The following is a 20,642-nucleotide window of genomic DNA, read 5'->3' on the forward strand; positions in this document are numbered from 1 at the left end:
GGCCCTGTGAACATCTATGTACATGTTTCTCAGTGTTGCAGCTTATCATGTCCTTCATGGCCTTTGTAGGCCCCCTAGCATAACACTGAGACCTTGATTCAGAATTCCTGAGTAAAATGCATCCGGAACTGCGATACACAACTAGAGTCAGAACCAGGAGTAAGACCTCCATTTCTGGGCCTTGCCATGAGAGCTTGGCTGACACCTGCCTACCTCCCTGTCAGTGACAAGACAATCTCTGAAGTGACAGGGGTAGAATGGCCATCTATGAGCATGCATCAGAGTTCCCGGAGGGGCTCTTGCCTTAGCTGCCTGCCCTTGGCCCCCAATAACTCTCACCGCCTGTCCACATGGATGCCAACTGCACCAGATCCAACTGCTCAACTTTTTTCTTTTAAAAAAAGAAAATATCCGTCTGTTGTTATCAATGTCACATAGTCTTCTATTGATTCATTAAAAATTTTTGCCTAAGATGTAGCTGTATTTTAAAACCTGGGGGACCCACATTTTCTATCACTTTTTATGATTTTTCTACAAATGCTGCTGCAGCCTTCAAAGTCCTTATGCTTCCTCTTAAGCTGTCAAATTTTCAATCTTAGCACTTATGAATTACCCATTCCATTGCTTCTTGGCATTCATGACCATTTGAAGATATGATACTTGCCTTAAAATCTTCAAGATAACTGCTAAGCCTGACTCCTTTCACAGCAATTATACCTTCTTGAATCAAACTAGTTTTCTCTGGGTCCTGAGTATGTGCTTTGTATAGACGACTGTTATCTACTGATACCATATTTATAAATAAAATATTAGTAGATTTAAGGTCCACTGCACAGGATCAACTCCAGAATGGTCTTGCATATATGTTTTGGGTTTTGCTGCACCAATAAGAGATTTCACAATGGAAGGCTGTCCCCACTGTGTGCTGAGAAGTTGAGGGAGGTGAAGCTTTCCAGAGTAACCTAAATGTCTGTCCAACACATCAACTCCCACCACTATTAGATTCATAGGGTTTGGTATTTCTGGATTGCAGCTGTTTTAACAGTTTCCCATGGATGGTCAAAGATGTGCTTTATAGTCCAGCAATCTTCCTGGTGCAGGAAGTCTGTAAGATGTCCAAGTGGCGCTAGGGGACAATGAGGCAAAGAGGACACCTGCTTCTGCCCCGCCTCAGCACCTCACGTGGCTGAACAATGCACAGGCATCAGCAGGCACCTGTTCAACTTTCGATTGGGGGACTTCTAGCCTCAGACCTGCAATTTCTAGGAAGGAGCAGGGGTGTGAAAGTTTCTGTGTTGCTAAGTGTCCATAGCAGCTTGCCAGTGGGTAGTGGGTGACCTAGAGAGAAGCAGTGAAAGGTAGGAGAGGAATATTATGCAGCCATAAAAAATGGAGATTTTATATTTACATGGATGGAACTGGATCATATTCTTCCTAGTAAAGTATCTCAAGAATGGAAGAAAAAATATCCAGTACAGAATCATTAGTATTATGAAACCAATTTATAATCACCCACACTTTCATATGAACGATAAAGCACACTTATTGCCAAGAAAAAAGGAGAGAAGAGGGTGGTGAGTGGAGGTGAGGGGCAAGGCTGGGTGGAGGGATAAAAAATAAATAAATAAATAAATAAATAAATAAATAAATAAATAAATAAATAAATAAATATGTCGCTGGGACACCAGGTGGTGCTGTGCTTGTTTTAGGAGATAGAGAGCAGTACCATGCTTTTTTGATCACTATCGATTTGTAGTATAGTCTGAGGTCTGGTAGCATGATTTCTCCTGCTTTGTTTTTATTTTTGAGTAATGTCTTGGCTATTCAAGGTTTTTTCTGATTCCATATAAAACTAAGTATTATTTTTTTCAAGCTCTTTAAAGTATGACAGCAGAGCTTTAATGGGGATTGTGTTGAAATTATATATTGCTTTGGGTAGTATGGACATTTTAACAATGTTGATTCTTCCCAACCATGAGCCTGGTATATTTTTCCATTTGTTAACATTCTCAGCTATCTCTTTTCTTAGAGTTTCATAGTTCTCTTTATATAGATCTTTCATGTCCTTTGTTAGATAAACTCCCAAGTATTTCATCTTCTTTGGCACTACTGTGAATGGGATAGAGTCCTTAATTGTTTTTTCAACTTGACTATTGTTGGTATATATAAAGGTTACCGATTTACAAATGTTGATTTTGTAACCTGAGACGCTGCTGTATTCCTTAATCACTTCTAAGAGTTTTGTAGTAGAGTCCCTAGTATTTTCCAGATATACAATCATATCATCTGCGAAGAGCAAAAGTTTGATCTCTTCTGACCTTACGTGGATACCCTTGATTGCCTTTTCTTCCCTAATTGCGGTGGCTAAAACTTCCATTACAATGTTAAAAAGCAATGGAGACAATGGGTAGCCTTGTCTGGTTCCAGATCTAAGTGGAAATGATTCCAATTTAACTCCATTCAATATGATACTGGCTGTGGGTTTGCTGTAGATGGTCTCTATCAGTTTAAGAAATGTCAATTCTATACCAATTTTCTTAAGTTTTCTTTCATGAAGGGATGTTGGATGTTATCAAAAGCTTTTTCTGCATCGATTGAGAGAATCATATGGTCTTTGTTTTTTAATTGGTTTATGTGCTGTATTACATTTATAGATTTACGTATATTGAACCAGCCTTGAGACCCTGGGATAAAACTGACTTGGTCGTGATGTATGATTTGTTTGATATGTTGCTGGACTCTGTTTGTTAGAATATTGTTGAATATTTTTGCATCTATATTCATTAGTGATATTGGTCTATAATTTTCTTTTCTTGTTGGGTCTTTTCCTGATTTGGGGATCAGGGTGATGTTTGCTTCATAGAATGTGTTGGGTGGTCTTCCTTCTTTTTCTACCTTTTGGAACAGGTTGAGTAGTATAGGTACTAATTCCTCGTTAAAGGTTTGGTAGAATTCTGACATGAAACCATCTGGTCCCGAGATGTTGGCATGGATGTGGAGAAAAGGGAACACTTTTACACTGCTGGTGGGAACGCAAATTAATACATTCCTTTTGGAAAGAGATATGGAGAACACTTAGAGATCGAAAAATAGATCTGCCATTCAATCCTATAATCCCCCTACTGGGCATATACCCAGAAGACCAAAAATCACACCATAACAAAGATATTTGTATCAGAATATTTATTGCAGCCCTATTCATAATTGCTATGTCATGGAAAAAGCCCAAGTGCCCATTGATCCATGAATGGATTAATAAATTGTGGTATATGTACACCATGGAATATTATGCAGCCTTAAAGAAAGATGGAGACTTTACCTCTTTCATGTTTACATGGATGGAGCTGGAAAATATTCTTCTTAGTAAAGTGTCTCAAGAATGGAAGAAAAAGTACCCAATGTACTCACCCTTATTATGAAACTAATGTAGGACCTTCACATGAAAGCTATAACCCAGTTACAACCTAAGAATAGGGAGAAAGGGGAAAGGGAGGGGAGGTAGGGGGAAGGGAGGGGGAAGGAGAGGGATTAATGGGATTACACCTGGGTGCATCTTACAAGGGTATATGTGAATCCTATAAATGTGAATGTAAAGGTCTTAGCAAAATAACTAAGAAAATGCTACAAAAGCTATGTTAACTAATGTGATGAAAATGTGTCAAACGATCTATGAACCAAGTGTACGGTGCCCCACAATCATACTAATGTACACAGATATGATTTTATAAAAATAAATAAATAAATAAATAAATAAATAAATAAATAAATGGAGATAGAGAGCACAGCCAGCAACCTGTATGGTTCTTATTCCAAACTTATTTGCCTTCAGTGTTCACCTGATCTTTTCTTCAGAATTCACACCCTGGTGGGTTGGGATCTTGAAGCTCACAAGAATCCTTCAGGAGTATGTCTTGCAGTGACCCCTGACTTCAGTTCCCATGGGTTGCAGGAGTCTCTCAGCCTGGCTGAAGAGTGGAGTTCTGATCCCTGCAAGGGGAATTAATATGGTTTTATTTTAGGTCCCTGCTAAGACCTTCTCACGACTTTCCCACAGGGGAAGCCCCCTAGCCACTGAGACCTTCTCAGTATGGCAGCCTTGCCAGCCACCAAACCTATGGCAAATCCACTCCAACCAGGATTCAAATCTGATTGCTGTCTATTGTTTGAGTCTGCCCACTCTAGAAGCTTGCCACTCAATGTGAAGCTTCCCTCAACAACTGAAAATTCCATAAATGCTTCCTCCTGGGCCAGGCATCTGTGGGCAGGCACCCAAACCCAGCCAGTCACAATCATTTTCCTAATTCATCATATTTCCACCACTCCAGATCATAAGCTATATACAACTCACCATCTCCTCCTGGAGTTCCCTGAGCTATGACTATTGGTAAGGTCCTCATGTCAGTTATTGCTGGGTTCTCTCTTTTTGCCCTGTCATTCTAAGACAGCTCAGCTGAACGATCTTTCTGGACCACCATCTTGTTCCACCCATATGTAATATTTTGTAGTTACAATAAACTGGAGCTCTCTGAACCCAAACACCTAGTGTAGGACATAGAACATGGCCAGTTTCAGTCTTTCTTCGTAAATGTATTCTGCCTTCTCACACACACCCCATCTTGCATTTTGTAATTATTCCCTTACTTTTCCATATAGTTTCACTACATATGTGTTTAACCTTATGTAAGATATACACTGGTTTTTGCTCTTTTTCAATTTTAGATAAATGGGATCATAGCATATGTTTCCATTGACGTGCTTCTTTTATTCAACATTATTATTTGAGACTCATATGTCTTGATACATATGACTGAGTTCCATCATATGAACTTATTTATCCATCCTAGTGTTGAGGGCAAATTTGGAAATAAGAATTATTTGTTATTACAAACCATAGCTCTGAAGATATTCTTGCATGCATAATGACTCATGTACTGGTGTTGGGTCTTCTCGCGTGGGCAAGGCCTACATGAGGCCTAGAGGAACTTCCTAAGCCAGAGTTGAGTTGGTGCTGTCCACGCACTTCTGCATAGGAGTGACTCAGCAAGACCTGACCTGAAACAGCCTCTGCCTGGATACAGGTGACAGGGTTAGATTTTATTGGCTTGAAGCCTGTCACCCCATTTTACATACCCCCTCCTTCCTGCTTCTGCCTTTTGCCCTGTAGCTGAAGTGTATAAATATCGCAGTGTGTTACAATAAAGGTGAGATCCTGCTTCGACAGCCTCCCGGCTCCGTGTGGTTTTCTTCGAGCCACCAACACTCACCATCCCACTCAGCCCCTGGGACGAGGTTGGGCTGGCCCCAATCTTCCCTCAACTGTGACTGCCACAGGACCTGGCATACTTGTGCAAAAAATCCCCATGGTACATAGCCATGACTACAATGGCTGAGTAATCTCATAGTACCAATTTACACTCCCACCAGGAGTGCATAAAGTCTTCATCGCTCATGGGGAGGCAAGATGGCCAACTGGAGCCAGCTTTCCACAGAGGGTCCTTTCCAGAAGGAGAGTTAAAGGACAGAAGTTTAGCAAGGAAGCTGATGGTCTGGAGCTGAGCCAAGAGAGAAGGTTGAAGAATGCACATCAACCCTGTTGAGGCAAGCGGTGACCCCAAGGATATAAACAAAAGGTACAAAATACATCGCAAGTGGAAGAGCGTACCCTCCCCCATGAGAACTGCTCACAGTATACTTTCTACAAACAAGCGAACAGAGTTCAAACATCCTCCCATTTTATCCCATGGGATAGACCCTCTAAAAACCGGCTCTCCTTCCCCTACTAGGATGCCATGGCATTCTCCTGCCAGACATAAAACTGTATATATTCTCTACCTGCAATTCTGAACTCCAAGAACTCCCCTCCACTCTAACCCCAGGGTCTGGAAGCCTGTCCCCCATGAAGTTCAGATTCTTGGGTATTTTCTTGAGAGGTGTGGACAGGGCATGGGCTGTTGCAGGTCTGTGCTGATTCTGTGGCACAGGGGTAAGGAGAAAATGGTAAACTGAAAGACCTGTACAGGAAAGTGAGAGGTGGTGCCTCCCCCTGCACCCAGCACAGAGCAGCAGTGGCAGCAGCAGGAACAATAAGGTTCACATCCCTGGGGATATTTTGGAAGGATACTCACTGTCTCTCTGGGAAACCAGAGAAAGCCATGCATCTTCTCTGGTGGCAGACACTGGAAGAATATATCTGGGATAGTAATGCATATCCTGTGAGCAAAGGGTATGCCAGAGGTGGTACTGGCCTAGGCTGAGCACGGCAGGATTGAGAATTGAAGACACGTGAGCAGAGACGGCATACTCCCAGGGTGGGGATGAGCCAGAGGACTGCTTTAGTGAGCCTAAGAAATACCCAGCCCTCAGAGGATCAAAGCTGAGACAAAGGCAGGTGGGAAACTGAAAGCAGAGTGTAAACTCTAACCGCACCCACCCCAACACAGACTGCAGGGGAAACAGAAACACCAGGTCTAGGCAGTGGCACAGACCGGGACAGAGTCGCAGTTTCTGTGACTCAAACTCAAATGGCGCATGGTCTGCAGGAGAATATAGCCAGGACAGAATCACAAATTCTGCACAAATATGTGTCAGCAACATCAATCAGGTGTGGGGCTGGAACTGAGTGAACCAATCCAGCTTCCATTAACCACCTGAGATTTACAGGCCTCAGGTTCCCCTGATGGATGGTGGCAAAGTGCAAAGGCCTGGCCTAGGAGACATAAGATCTCTCTGTGAATCAGACAGGCTCAAACCCCTGGAACATCTGCTCATTGGACAGAACTGGGTCATAGCCCTGCAGGGTTACCAGTGACTGGGTATGACAGAGGTGCAAGGTGGGGAAGGAGTCATCAACCTTCCCAGACTAAGTCATTTGTTGGGCGGGGGGAGTCCTTCTGACTCCATTGAGCACCAGAATGCGTCATACTCAAGCTGCCAGCAGACCCTTGCTATCTAGTTGCCAGACACCTTTTGAACTCCCTCGCTTGAGACCGGGTGCTGACTGGGACAATTGATTTGGATTTCTTGGACTGGACCAATCACCAGAGGACTATCCAGAGTGGTACCCTGGGTGTGTGGTTGTGGGAAGGTTTGATTTTTCCCATTCCAGTTGTTGCCCATTGGGGGTGGGGTGACTTAATTGCTCATATGACTCCACAGCTAAGACTTCAACCCAGAGTAACTAATTCACCAGGGTAGGACAGTGACCAGCTAAAAATAAGACAGAGCCACTTAGCCCCAACACACCAAGGAATTCCCCCAGTGTCTCAGGCTGTAGCACTGTACAGGTTCTTTGCAAAGCTCTAGGGGAAAAGGTAAAAGGTAGAGACATAGTCACAGCTCTTGGGTAAAGGGCTGGTTAATCATTACTCCAGGAGCCCCCAACTAAATTTCACCTTATCTGCTCATCTAGCCAAATGGTGTAAAATAATCATGGGGTGAAATCAGCAGAAAACTCCAGCAACATAACCAGAGTAGATCAACTCCCCCAAGGAATGGTATGGAGAACAGAACTAAAGATCCTATTCATAGACAAATGGATGAGATGTCAGATATTGAATTCAGAATATGGATTGCAAATAAGATTAATAGAATGGAGGTAAAGTTGGAATTAGAAATTCAAGGAGCAATTCAAAAGTTGTCTCAAGAATTCAATGAATTCAAAGACAAAATCACCAAAGATTTTGACACACTGAGACAAGAATTTGCTACCCTCAAAGAGCTGAGAAATATAGTAGAATCCCTCAGTAACAGAATGGAGAAAGCAGAAGAAAGGATTTATGATATTGAAGACAAAGCTTTTGAACACTCCCAAGTGCTCAAAGAGGAAGCAAAACAGTAAAAATGGATCATTCTCTCAGAGAGCTCTAGGATAATTAGAAGAAAACTAATATTCACCTTATAGGAACTCCTGAAGGCAACAAAGTTGCTTCACAAAGCATAGAGGCCATTTTTTTATGAGATTATGAAGGAAAACTTTGCAGACATGCCAAGAGATTCTGAAATGCAGATAGCAGACAGTTTCAGAACCCTACCGGGACTCAACCTGAATAAGACAACCCCCAGACACATCATAACTAACTTCACTAAAATTATTAGGAAGGAGAAAATTCTGAAAGCAACCAAACATAAGAAAACCATAACCTACAAGAAAAAGAACATTAGAATGACTGCAGATCTCTCTGCTGAAACCTTTCAAGCCAGAAGAGGGTGGTCATTGACTTTTAATGTCCTAAAACAAAATACCTTTCAACCCAGGATCCTGTATCCAGCTAAACTGAGTTTCACCAGGAACTCTGGGAGAAATTCTTTGATGTTCTTGTATAAAATAGTTGCAACTTATATGGCCCACATACCAAGCAGTGTCCTCTTGTTATTGGGTCTAACTATTGGCTGAACAAACCAATTGGTTTGTGATTGTCCATGTGTTTTTAATTTAATTCTCCTGGAGCATTTTTATTCATTTTGTCCAGAAAAAGGAAAAAAGGAAAGTTGTTGTGGTGATGGCATAAATCAGGCACCTGGGTGAGAGCCTATTTTAATTCCTCTGTGGGATGTTTCTCCCTTACTTCCCAGCTGTCTCACAAGCTTACATTATATGGTTTCTACCACCATTATATATTAGTTTCCTATCTTCTAAATATGTCTTCAGTCTTCTTGATTATAATTGTTTCCCCCCATTCTCTCTTTTTTTCATTCATACATTTTAAAATGAACTTAGTGTTCTTCATTCATGGCTAGGAAGATCAAGGAGATAATTTATGCACATAACATGCAAGAATTCTCACATTAGATTACAAGATAAGAATTTGAACCACTGGACTTAGGAAGAAAGGAGAAAATGGGACTCTAGATTGGAAAAGTCTGACTTTTACTCTAAAGTAATGTTTCTTTAGCTGTGCAGTGCACATGTTGGGCCTCAAATACAGGGACACACAGTACTACTGGGAGGCTACTTGTAGTGGTCATCTTCTCCTAGGCTCCACACTTTAGCCTTTTTCAGAGTGATTTCTCTGTAGAACCAGACATGGTTTAGCCTTTGGTCCTGGCATTCTGGGTTGACCTAGAGAGGATAATGCAGGATCAGAAAAAAACATGTGGGGAAGTGAGCAGAACCGGGTTTGGAGACAATGGACCTGGGCTTTAAACAGATTCCCCATTCTGAGTATTTTGGCTGTGCTTGGAAACAGAACTGAAATCATTCACATGAATGGGGTTGTGAGTCTGAAGGAGAAGAGATCAGCCATGTGGGCAGGTCAAGCCAGGCAGGCCCAGTCACAGTTGTTCTTGTGTGGGTGAGCTCCCAGGAAATGCCCTGCAGGGTCAAAGAGACAATGTTACAGACCCACACTTGGCACTTTTATGAGGCAGGTGTTTAATGAAATAGACTGGTAAGTTAATTTACTTGTGCTTTGGGGTACTTTTCTAAGTGTCTTAATCATCCCACTTGGGAAATTTCTATCTTCACCAGGACCATCCTTCATTCACTTCCCTCCATCTCCCCTGGCAAAGGTTCTTTCCTTGAGCACACTCCACTCAGGCTCCCTGAAATATTTTTAAACTAGGCCTGACTTTTGGAATTCCAGATTAATTTCTTCATTTTTCAGTACTATCAAACATCCTGCTAAGCCAGTTTCATCAGAACCTGCCACCCTCAATGTCTGAACACCCATGTGGGGTCCCACATCTACTACCATTCCCCAGCTGATGCCTGGGATGCTGGTCTCCCCTCAGAATAAATCATGTAGAAGAGATTATCCAGAAGCCCCTCCACCCCTGATATTTCCTGGGGTCTCTGTCCGACACTGGACCCACCCACCTCCTTGTGTGTACATTCCCACTTGCCCATACTGTGTGCATAGTCTCTCGCCCTTACTACAAAACCTCATGGTGGTGCTTTTGCCTTTTACAATAGTTTCTCTCTGTGAAAAAGTCTTCCCTCCCCTTTTTAACAATCACGAAGTATTCCATTTGTTATGCACTTTCATATTTAATGACTGTCTTTTATTTCTTTTTTAAAAACATTTTTCCCATATTTGCTATTAGTTAGGCCTCCCCCAGGCCCTTGTACTGGAGACTTCTTTTCCACCTCTGTAAACACACCCTCTCCCTGTGGATTGTGTTGTTCATTGTGTCTGTGGTGAGGCTTTGACTAGAGTATTCTGTCTCCCTATCTTCTCTCTCCACAGTCATGCCCTATATCTGAAGAGGAGCCGTTGCAAATGATCAGCTGGTTTACTCTCCTTTTCACTGCTAAAACTTGACCTATTTGTTCAGGTCTGTATGATGAGGCTATCAGGAGAGCTCCATGCTTTGGACTGGAGTTGTGTAAACTGATGAGAAGGCCTGGCTGCTTCAGTAGGATTCAGAGAACAACATTGTGAGGAGGGATGTTGGGAAGTTACTGAGTGTGCAGAGGCAATGGACCCTAGAGAAGAAGCCAGAAAAGACACCTTGTTTGATCTAGATAGGGTTCCGTGTCTTCCTTCCTGTTCTTTTTATTTTATTTATTTATTATTTATTTATTTTTGGTACAGTGTGGATAGAAAGCCAAATAAACCTAGAGAAATTTCAGTGTACCAAAGAGAAATTTTATTTAGGAAGAACAAAGAAGAGTTGGAAGTGGGTTCCTCTCGTGGAAGAAAAATGGTGAGAGAGACCCTCCTTCTTATTCTTAACATCACCATCAGGGCAGCCCACACTTTTGGGTGAGATAGTTTCTCTATATTTCCTCATTTAATCTTCACAAAATACATTTATGTTTAGATAATATGGTTATCTTCTATTAAGACAGATGAAAGGAGTCTTAGATAGGCTAAAGGCTTTTCCAAATTTTGCTTATTCCTTACAATCAAAGCCCTGTATTATTTAGGGTAATACTGTAAAGCAAACTGTGTTCCCAGGCCCCCTAGCAGTTAGTTGTAGTCTTCAATTGAATGATGATGGAACTCTTGTGAATATTCCCATCATACAGATAAGGGACCAGAACCCACAGTTACTAAGAGCCATGACAGAATCACCCTGTAGCGCAGTGGTGTCCGTAATCAGAAATCTTCAGTTAATCAGTATGTACACAGTGTTCCTCTGTGCCAGGTGCTGTTCTAGGAACTGCAAAAATACAACCTCTTTTAATATTCATCACACTCCCATGAGATACATATTGTAAGATATCCATTTGCTACAAGGCAGCAGAACCACCAAAGACATTATTACTTTCGGGGGCACACCACTGTTATGTTCCAGCCAGAACTGAAACCCAGGAACATCTGGGTCCCTACTCTGTTCTTAAGGCCACCAGCTATGTTGCCCCTGATTTTTAGTGTTTACTGAGGACAGGAGCCACACTTAACAAGGGCATGGAGTCCCATCCTCATTTTCAGTCTGTGTCTCTGGGTATTTCATCCTTGGTCCCTGGGCAGCATGGTGAATGAGATTCAGAAACCTGGCTGTGAGATGAGGTCAGAGTTATAAGGAACACAGGATCTGGGACAGGTAGATGTCCCTGTGCATTTTACTCTGGCAGCATCACTCCTCAGAGAAGAGCATCCAGCCTCAGAGGCTTTCCAAGGCCCTGACACAGAGACATCTGTTCCCTCTGCTCAGATTTCAGCCATGATGGGCAAACAGTAACGCTATGCCAGACACTGCTCTGGGCTCTGAGGGAGGGGGAAGGCTGAGTGAGGAAGATGTGGTCCTGCCCTCTTAGAGGTCATAGTCAGAATGGGGCATAGGACACAACATCCAATATCACAAATAGACCCAATGGTGGCAGGCAGAGACGAATGCCATATTGTACAGAAAGCTATGTTCCCAGACTCCCTAGAAGTTAGTTGGGTCCTTAAGGAAAGTGTACTTCAAGGAAGGTGTAGGCAAGGGCCTGACAAGGAAAAGCAGATACTTCAGGGCCAGGTCTGGGGAAAAGCACAAAGCAGGCAGAGAAAGCAAAGACCCTGCAGCATGAGTGAGTGTAGCTAGTGGGGACCAACAAAGAGAGTAAGGGGGAAGGTGGTGAGCAGGGAGGTCCCATTCTCCTGCATGAAATGAGTATGACTTCTGACACTAGACGTATCTGCAGCTCCACAGCTCTTCTTCCCTACAAATCTCCAGAGAGACAGGTAGCTGCACAAAGGTATGAACCTGGGCTTTGGAGTCAGAGTCACTAGTAGGCTGCCAGGTGGCCTCATTCCTCTGGGCCTCATTGTTCTCATTTGCAAAGGGGGAAGAAAACAACTACCTCAGCAAGGTAACTGAGAATGAAGAGAAGAGAGGTGACTCAGAAGTTGGGCACTGAGCTGAGAATATTCCCTAACATAAAGTAGACAGCAAAGGCTGGCTGACGTCCACCCATTCCCTGCTATATTCCTTATTATTCCACATCTCCAATTTGCATCCTGTATGCTTGGTGGCAGAGGGACTACAATGGTGCCACACTCTCTATGATCCTCCCCTTCCCCTCAGTCTATCTGCTTGTTCGTGTCTGTCACAATGCTATGAGATCTTCCCCTCCCCCTTTCCCATCCAGTTTTCTACACTATTCCTGCACCAAATTCTGCTCTGGGTCGGCAGAGGGGAAGAAGCAGGGCTTTCCAGGAAGGATCAGCTTTATACCAATTACCTCTCTTTCCTCCTCCCCAAATGTGGCCTACTCTCTATCTGTATTTTATGGCCCTACCAACACACCTGCCAGGCCAACACACTTCATTTCTGTGCCTTTGCATATGACTCAGAATGTCCTTCCTCCGAATTCTCTGCCTCACCATGTGGTCCCTCCTCCTACAAGACATAGAGAACTGTACAGCTTGACTAATGCTCCTGTAGCCCATACTTTTCCACACCAATCCTGGTCCCTCTTAACTGGTCTGTTTTCTTCTCAGGCATCATGCTGTGACATCCCCACCTCAGGAGACTAAGAACTTCACAATGAAAATAATAATAATAATAACTAATGTTTACTGAACACCAAGTACCAGATCCTGTTCTAACCACCTGCATTAAATTGTTTAATCCTTACAAGCCTGAGAAATAGGCTCAAAGTGGTTAAAAGCATGTCATAACTAAAAGAATTATTAGCAATTGTCAGACCCAGGATATTATCTCAGTCAATGTGACTCCAGAACTTATGCTTGTCTGATGAATGCAAGGGTAAGGCCATTAGCACATGTTTGTTGCATTAATAATTGAAGTTGAATGTGTGATTCTGTTGTGATATTGATTCCTATGAATGAAATTTTCAGTATCAAAGCAGAACAATTTGATGCTTCATACAAGGTAACAATACACTGAGTTCTTTCCAGCCCTTCAAAAGCCTCTCTGTGCTCTATCTCAGGGGCAACTCCAATGCTAGGACTTACCATCTGCTGGTTCCTCCAGGTTATCTTGTCAAGACATGGGCATTCTGTTGATTGGGAAAACAGGAGACAAACAGCATCTCAGGTTCACATTAAAACATGGATTTCCTGCCCTCTCTAAGACCCAGCTTAGGCTGGATATCCATTTTGCACTTACCATATCTGGCACATGCTGGGTGCTAGGGAACAAAGTTGAATAGAGGCCTCAAGAACCCCACAAATCTGCCAGCACTGTCCAGCATATTTCAAGTATGCAACAGCCACATGTGACTAATGGCTACAATGTTGACTGCAGCACAGATACAGAGCAATTTCATCATTGCCTGGGGCTGTCTTGGACAGTGCTGGTCTAGAGGGAAGACAGATGTGCCAGGCAACCTGGAGCTCACCCAGGAAGGCCAGTGATAACATAGAAGCAGAGCCCATGTTCAACATTTAGCTCAACATTACAGATGCACCAGAGATGAGGCTTTACACATGACAGAGAAGATTCCCATGGGCCTGAGTTTTTATTTTATTTGTGGTAACAAGTGATACACATAGTATCAGGCAGAACACAAAGCAAGATAAGTGAGTAGAGCATTGATGGAGTGTGGGGACTGTGTGTCTAGGGACTACACTTCAATAGAGTCCTCACTGATGAAGGGTGTGCCACTGTGTAAGTGTATATAGGAGAAGGCAGGTGTGAGCTTAGTGAGTTTGAGAAGCATTCAGAAGGCCTGAGTAGTCCAGTGGAGGGATATAGGTGGAGAGTGCTGGGACATAAGCAGAGGTCAGAAGAAACTAGTGGAATCCGAACTGAGTATCCCAAAGTCCTGGCACTGAAATAGCTTTGGAACATGAACCCTATTAGATATATAATCACATAGTCTCTATATTCAGTATATAGGCAAAGCACAATTTCTATCTGTAGACATAAAAATCAACACCAACACAAGTTCTAACAATTTTTCACTTTACCCCAGTGGATCATGTGCCCAAGTGACGTGAGCTGGGAGGAAGCACTTTATAAGAAAGCCTCAACATTGCATGAAGGTATTATTTCTTTTGTTGCCATGGAACAGGTTTGAATTAAACTGGCGATGAATTAGCTTTCCTGAAATTAGTGGTTAAGAGTTCCATTTAGGTGGTGGAGACAAGATGGCTGACAGAAGCCAGCTTTACACAAAGGCTCCAGTCTAGAAGGAGAGTTAAAGGACAGAAATTTAGCAAGTAACCTGGTGGATTAGAGATGCACCAAGACAGAAGGTTGAAGAATGCACATCAACCCTGCTGAGGCAAACTGCGACCCCAAGAATACAAACAAAAGCTGAGACTTCAACCCAGGGTAACTGTTTCATTAGGGTTAGACAGAGACCAGCTGAAAATGAGACAGAACCACTTAGCCCCACCACACCAAACAGGTCCCCAGTTTCTCAGGCCATAACACTGTACAGGTCCTTAACAAAACTCTAGGGGAAAAGTCAAATGGTGTAAAATAATCATGGGGCATAATCAGCAGAAAAACTCTGGTAACTTGATTAACCAGAATAGATCAATCCCCCAAGGAAAGATGGAAGATATAACTGAAGATCTCATTCATAAACAGCTGGCCAAGATGTAAGAAATGGTATTCAGAATTTTGATTACAAACAAGATTAATAGAATGGAGGAAAATTTGAAATAAGAAATTCGAGGAGAAATTCAAAAGATGGAATTAGAAATTCGAGGAGAAATTCAAAAATTGTCTCAAGAATTTAGCGAACATAAAGACAAAGCCACCAAAGACTGATGCACTGAAGTAAGAATTTGCAGCCTTCAAAGATCTGAAAATACAGTAGAATCCCTTAGTAACAGAGTGGACCAAGCAGAAGAAAGGATTTCTGGCATTGAACACAAAGCTATTGAGCACTTCCAAACTTTCAAAGAGGAAGAGAAAGAGAGAGCAAAAATGGATCATTATCTCAGAGAGGTCTAGGATAATTTGAAGAAGGCTAATATCCGCCTCATTGGAATCCCTGAAAATGATGAAGTGGCCTGGCAAGGCACAGAGGCCCTTCTCCATGAAATTATGAAAGAGAATTTTCCAGACATGCCAAGAAATTCAGATAGCAGACAGTTTCAGAACCCAGCATGACTCAATCCAAATAAGACATCCCCCAGGCATATGATAATTAACTTCAGTAAAGTCAATATGAAGGAGAAAATTCTGAAAGCAGCCAGACATAAGAAATCCATTACATACAAAGGGAAGAATATTAGAATGACTTGCAGATCTCTCTGCTGAAACTTTTCAAGCCCTGGTTCATGTATCCAGCTAAACTGAGTTTCATTTATGATGGAGAAATTAAATACTTCAATGACATTCATATGTTGAAGAAATTTGCCATAACCAAACCAGCTCTTCAGGATATTTTCAGACCTGTCCTCCATAATAACCAGCATAATCCCCTACCAAAAAAGTAAACTCACTCAGAAACCTTTGATAAAACTCCAACTTCCATAGTGGCGAAAGGATTAAAAATGTCCACTGGACTTTTGAAAAACCCGATACCAAAAATTTTACCAGACTTATCAATATTCTCCATTAATGTGACTGGCTTAAACTGTCCTCTAAAGAGGCACAGGTTAGCTGGCTGAATACAAAAACTCAGGCCAGATTTTTGCTGCATACAAGAGCCATATATTAATTCAAAAGATAAATATAGACTCAGGGTTAAAGGATGGTCATCCATATTTCAAGCAAATGGTAATCAGAAAAAAGCAAATGTTGCAATTCTATTTGCAGACACAATGGCTTTAAACAAACAAAAGTAAGAAAAAATAAGAATGATCACTTCATATTTGTTAAGAGTAATACTCAATATGATGAGATTTCAATTATTAATATCTATGCACCCAACCAGAATGCACCTCAATTTATAAGACAAACTCTAACAGACATGAGCAACTTGATTTCCTCCAACTCCATAATAGTTGGAGATTTCAACACTCCTTTGGCAGTGTTGGATCGATCCTCCAAGAAGAAGCTGAGCAAAGAAATTTTAGTTTTAAACCTAAGAATCCAACATTTGGATTAGGCAGTCATCTACAGAACATTTTACCCAAACACAACTGAATACACATACTTCTCATCACCCCATGGAACATATTCCAAAATTGATCATATCTTAGGTCACAAGTCTAAACACAGTAAATTTAAAGGAATAGTAATGATTCCTTGCATCTTCTCGACAACCATAGAATGAAAGTTGAACTCAGGAACAACAGGAATCTGCATACTCATAAAAAACATGGAAGTTAAATAACCTTATGCTGAATGATAGCTGGGTCAGAGATGAGATTCAGAAGGAAATTGCCAAATTTTTGGAATAAACCGACAATGAAGACACAAATTATAAGAACCTCTGGAATACTGCAAAGGCAGTCCTAAGAGGGAAATTTACAGCATTGCAAGCATTCCTCAAGAGAACAGAAAGAGAGGAAGTTAACAACTTAATGGGACATCTCAACCAACTGGAAAAGAAAGAACATTCCAACCCCAAACCCAGTAGAAAAAAAGAAATAACCAAAATTAGAGCAGAATTAAATGAAATTGAAAACAAAATAATTATACAAGAGATCAAGACATCCAAAAGTTGGTTTTTTGAAAAGATCAATAAGAGGCAGAGCAAGATGGCAGCCGAGTAACAGCTTCCTTGCATCTGGGCACCGTGAGTCTGGGGAGATAGGACTCCAGGCATCTCTGGCTGGTGGGAACTGCCTATCATCACTCCCATGAAGATACAGGGAGTCAGCGAGAGACTTCTGGACCCCAAGAGGAGGACTAAAACAGTGGAAAACCAGCAAGTGGTCGCGTGTGTTCAATCCGTCTAAACCCGCCCACAACTGTAAGTTCAGTAGCAGCGAGACTGCAAACCGGAAAGGCCTTACTTGTGAACTGTTTTGATGTCCTTCGACTTGGCACTGAGTTGAACTGCCTTGGGGAAGGCCTGAGCGGGAGTGCGGAGAACTTTGGCCGTTGTCTAGGGCCCCAGTCTGAGCCGCTGAGCCAGACGGAGCTAATAGTGTTTGGCGGTGGGTCACACGGATCCATTGTCAGTGATCTGCCCCAGCAAGCTCCGCCCTCAGGGTCGCAGAGCTAGAAATGGGTGGGAGCTGGTAACCCAGCAACCAAGTAGCCTAAGGGTGGGGTTTGAGCCGCCTTGCAGCCATAACCCTCAGGGGCAGAGTGAGACCGGTTTTGACACACTGAGTAAGTGGATAGCCACTTCAGCCGCGATTCCAGCGAGAAAGCTGGGAAAGCTTCTGCTCAGCAAGTTTACAAGTTCAAAGTGCCTTTTAAGTAGGCTGAAGAGAGATTTAGGGTGTCTACCTGCTGGGGTTTGAGAAATCAGCAGCCTCCAGTCGTATCAGAACTGTGACTAACATCTCATACCCCAGAAGACCACGTGTTGCCCAGACAATATTCAATAACAGTACAAACTGCTTTCTTTTTGGTTGTGTATTTTTTTCTTCTTTTTTTTTATGGTTTGGTTGTTTTTTTTTGTTTGTTTATTTTGACGTTGCTGATGTTCTTTTGTTTTTTTAATTTCAATCTTTTCCACACAGATCCCTTTTTCTTTCTCAATTTTCCTAGTTTAATTATAATTTCCCATTGCTGCCTTTTAATAACTTCAACTTCATTTTTGCTAGTGTTTCTACCGATCTAATTTGGTTTTTCACCCAATTTTATCCCCGTAAAGTTTTCTGTTTGCTTCTTTTGGTTTGATTTATAGCATTTTTGTCTTTCCTCTCTACTTGGTGGAGGTGGGGTACTGTGTCTGATCAGGTTAGCAAAGAGCTGCTGACCTCAAGGGAACCACGCAACTGGGCACCCCCAGAAGGTGGGGTTTTTTAAGGTTGTGTCAAAGTACCCTACTGTACACCTATATTGCGCTCTCTCCCTCTTTCTGTGCCTCTCTTCTTTTTGTCAATACTCCTTATACCCACCCGCTCTCCTTTCTCTATCTTTCTTTTTTTCTTATCACTCGGTCCTCCTTTCTTTCATCCCCTTTTTTTGCTCTTCAACCTTCTCACCCTTCTGGTCCTGTAACCCTTAGTCCACAGGCACAAGAACTTAAAGAGCAAGAGGAAGTGAAAGGAAAATTAGGGCAAGGAAACAGATAAAAGAAATCACTCATGAGGAAGAATCAGCAGAAAACTCCAGGCAACATGAAGAACCAGTCTAGAACAACCCCACCAAGGGACCATGACGTAGCTACTGCAGATGATTCCACCAGTATAGAAATGTTAGGAATGACAGAAAGGGAATTTAGAATACACATGCTGAAAACAATGAAAGAAATGATGGAAACAATGAAGGAAATTGCTAATAAAGTGGAAAATAACCAAAAGGAAATCCAAAAACAGAATCAAATAAGAGATGAATGATATGAAGAATACAAAAAGGATATAGCAGACCTGAAGGAACTGAAACAGTCAATTAGGGAACTTAAAGATACAATGGAAAGTATCAGCAACAGGTTAGACCATGCAGAAGAATTTCAGAGGTAGAAGACAAAGTTCTTGAGATAACTCAGACAGTAAAAGAGGCAGAAAATAAGAGAGAGAAAGCAGAACGTTCACTGTCAGAATTATGGGACTTTATGAAGCGTTCCAACATACGAGTTACAGGAATTCCAGAAGGGGAAGAAGAATGCCCCAGAGGAATGGAAGCCATACTAGAGAATATTATAAAAGAAAATTTCCCAAATATCACCAAAGAGTCTGACACACTGCTTTCAGAGGGCTATCGGACCCCAGGTCGCCTCAACTCTAACTGAGCTTCCCCAAGACATATTGTGATGAACCTGTCCAAAGTCAAGACAAAAGAAAAGATTCTGCAAGCTGCCAGGAGTAAGCGCCAGTTGACCTACAGGAGCAAATCCATCAGAGTGACCGCAGACTTCTCTAACGAAACTTTCCAAGCAAGAAGACAATGGTCATCTACCTTTAATCTACTTAAACAGAACAATTTTCAGCCCAGAATTCTGTACCCTGCTAAGCTAAGCTTCAAAATTGACGGAGAAATCAAATCATTTACGGATATACAAACATTGAGGAAATTCGCCACAACAAGACCAGCTCTACAGGAAATACTTCAACCTGTTCTCCACACTGACCACCACAATGGATCAGCAGCAAAGTAAGAACTCAGAAATCAAAGGACAAAACCTAACCTCCACACTGATGCAAAAGATAAAACTAAGCAATGGACTCTCACCAAATAAGACGAATAGAATACTACCACACTTATCAATTATCTCAATAAATGTTAATGGCTTGAATTCCCCACTGAAGAGATATAGATTGGCTGACTGGATTAAAAAACACAAGCCATCCATTTGCTGTCTGCAAGAAACACACCTGGCCTCAAAAGAAAAATTAAAGCTCCGAGTCAAGGGTTGGAAGACAATTTTTCAGGCAAACGGAACTCAGAAGAAAAGAGGAGTTGCAACCTTATTTTCAGATACATGTGGATTTAAAGCAACTAAAGTCAAAAAAGACAAAGATGGTCATTTTATATTGGTCAAGGGAAAACTACAACAAGAAGACATTTCCATTCTAAATATTTATGCACCCAATTTAAATGCTCCCAGATTCTTGAAGCAGACCTTACTCAGTCTGAGCAATATGATATCTGATAATACCATCATAACAGGGGACTTTAACACACCTCTTACAGAGCTGGACAGATCCTCTAAACAGAAATTAAACAAAGATGTAAGAGATTTAAATGAGACCCTAGAACAACTATGCTTGATAGATGCATATAGAACACTCCACCTCAAGGATAAAGAATATACATTCTTCTCATCACCCCATGGAACATTCTCCAAAATTGATCATATCCTGGGACACAAAACAAATATCAACAGAATCAAAAGAATTGAAATTTTACCTTCTATCTTTTCAGACCATAAGGCACTAAAGGTGAACTCAACTCTAACAAAAATGCTCAAGCCCACCCAAAGGCATGGAATTTAAACAATCTTCTGTTGAATAACAGATGGGTGAAGGAAGAAATAAAACAGGAAATCATTAACTTCCTTGAGCATAACAACAATGAAGACACAAGCTACCAAAACCTGTGGGATACTGCAAAAGCACTTTTGAGAGGAAAATTCATCGCTTTAGATGCCTACATTCGAAAAACAGAAAGAGAGCACATCAACAATCTCACAAGAGATCTTATGGAATTGGAAAAAGAAGAACAATCTAAGCCTAAACTTAGTAGAAGAAAAGAAATATCCAAAATCAAATCAGAGATCAATGAAA

The 20,642-nt window shown here is 41.8% G+C and overlaps 1 pseudogene; it reads right to left on the reverse strand.

Annotated features, from left to right (window-relative positions):
- Window positions 1-520: 520 nt before the first annotated feature.
- The window catches only part of LOC128574698 (PRELI domain containing protein 3B-like), a 30,456-nt pseudogene continuing 10,334 nt past the window's right edge, over window positions 521-20,642 (reverse strand).

This window comes from Nycticebus coucang, chromosome 22, assembly GCF_027406575.1.
Source record: "Nycticebus coucang isolate mNycCou1 chromosome 22, mNycCou1.pri, whole genome shotgun sequence".
Classification (NCBI taxonomy): domain Eukaryota; kingdom Metazoa; phylum Chordata; class Mammalia; order Primates; family Lorisidae; genus Nycticebus; species Nycticebus coucang.